Source organism: Zea mays, chromosome 2, assembly GCF_902167145.1.
Source record: "Zea mays cultivar B73 chromosome 2, Zm-B73-REFERENCE-NAM-5.0, whole genome shotgun sequence".
Classification (NCBI taxonomy): Eukaryota; Viridiplantae; Streptophyta; class Magnoliopsida; order Poales; family Poaceae; genus Zea; species Zea mays.
This window is the reverse complement of record NC_050097.1, coordinates 50,930,553-50,932,488: the sequence shown is the minus strand read 5'-3', so window position 1 is coordinate 50,932,488 and position 1,936 is coordinate 50,930,553. Positions and strand designations below refer to the sequence as shown.

Sequence of the window (1,936 nt, the reverse complement as noted above, 5' to 3'; positions counted from 1 at the left end):
GCAGTTGTGAAAGTATATGATGTCCAAAAAGAGAAGCTTAAGAAGTTTTTAGGTGAACATTGTCAGCGCGTAAGCCTCACCACTGACACATGGACATCTAATACCAACCAAAATTACATGTGTGTAACGGCACATTTTATTGATAACCAATGGAAGCTCCACAAGAAAATCATTGGTTTTTTCTTGGTAAAAGGACATAGGGGCGAAGACATTGGAAAATCCTTAGAGAGTTGCCTAGCAGAATGGGGAATTGATAAGGTTTTGACAATAACAGTTGATAATGCTAGTGCAAACAATAATGCAATTAAGTACATGAAGAGGGTTTTGAATGAATCAAAAGGTTGCATTGCTGGAGGAGAATACCTGCACATGAGATGTGTTGCCCATATTATTAATTTGATAGTCACCGATGGACTAAAGGAAATAGACAAATCAATTAGTCGTGTCCGGGCAGCTGTTAAGTTTGTCAAGGCTGGACCATCTAGGCTAGTCAAATTTAAGAAATGTGCTGAATTAGCAAAAGTACAGACCAAAGCATTTTTAACCCTTGATGTTTGCACTAGGTGGAATTCAACATACCTTATGCTAAATATTGCACAACAATATGAAAAGGCATTTGAAAGGTATAGTGATGAAGATCCATACTATAGGCTAGATTTAGAAGGTGAAAATGGCCTTGGTGTTCCTGAGAAATCAGATTGGGAACGAAAAGGCAAGAAAAATGGCTGAATTCCTAGAGCACTTCTATGAACTTACCCTTCGTGTTTCAGTCACAAGTAAACCAACCTCACATTCTTACTTCCACGAGATTGCTGATGTTTTAGTTTTATTGCGAGAGTGGTGTCGTAGCGAAGACAACTTATGTGCTGAAATGGGCAAGAGAATGATTGCAAAATATTATAAATATTGGGGGGAGAATACCGAAGAGAATATATTTGTGCCAATGATTGGATTCGTGGATCCAATGATTATTAATGTTGAAGAGAATATATTTATACCGAAGAGAATATATTTGAGAATATATTTGTAAACCAACCTCACATTCTTATGTGCTTGATTTGTGCCAATGATTGGATTCGTGGATCCAACATTATTAATGTTGAAGAGAATACCGAAGAAATGGCTAAGCTTGAGGAAGGTACAAACTATAAAACTAGTTCTGAATATATTTAATCAAACATATTTTATGTACTTATTGAGAATGCAACTGTACAGATATTGGTGGCCTTACCATTTCGAAGGAGGGGACTACTATTGAATCTTGATAATGGTATGGGAATTTATTTCACATAGTTGGATGGTGTATAAGTGTATTGATATTGCCATATTGTTAAGCAGGACTGCAGGAGATTGCAGGCTGCCAGGCGTGTGCTCTCAAAGTGTCAAGGACTCAGCTGACTGCAAAGTGCAAACTCAAACTGAAATTGTTGTCTACTGGTCTACTGGAGTGCTGCCGTGTTGGTGTTGTACTGCTGTTTATCTACTGTTGTTGCCGCTGTGTGTAATAATCTTGGTTCGGTTCCTGCCTTCCTGGAGTGCTGCCGTGTGCTGGTGCTGTACTGCACTACGCCTGTTTATCTGCTGGTCAGCTGGTGCCGTGCTGGTGGCTGCCGGCTGGTGCTGTACGCCTGTACTGTTGTTTATTTGCTGTTAGAATGAACTTTTTTTACGAGAATTACCTCTTTGATTTATTGATTTACTGTCAACTCTGTGTCTGTGTTGGAATGAACTTATTATTATTTATGTGATGTACTATGTATTCCTAAATTCTGTCTACATTATGTCCTGATAGCTATATGTACGCCTGATAGCTTTCTAATTATGTACGCCTGTATAGTGTTTGGGTTTTACCGAAAAACCGAAGTAAAAAACCGAAACCGAACTCCTCGGTTTTTCATTTTCAAGAAAACCGATCGGTTTCTAATGTCTAGAAAAC

The 1,936-nt window shown here is 38.5% G+C and overlaps 1 long non-coding RNA gene across 1 annotated transcript; it reads left to right on the top strand.

Annotated features, from left to right (window-relative positions):
* The first annotated feature begins 1,052 nt into the window (after positions 1-1,052).
* On the top strand, positions 1,053-1,438 carry LOC103646431 (uncharacterized). Its single transcript, XR_562192.1, has 3 exons — positions 1,053-1,138; positions 1,216-1,270; positions 1,339-1,438. It is a non-coding gene; the product is annotated as an uncharacterized lncRNA (long non-coding RNA).
* The last annotated feature ends 498 nt before the right edge of the window (positions 1,439-1,936 follow it).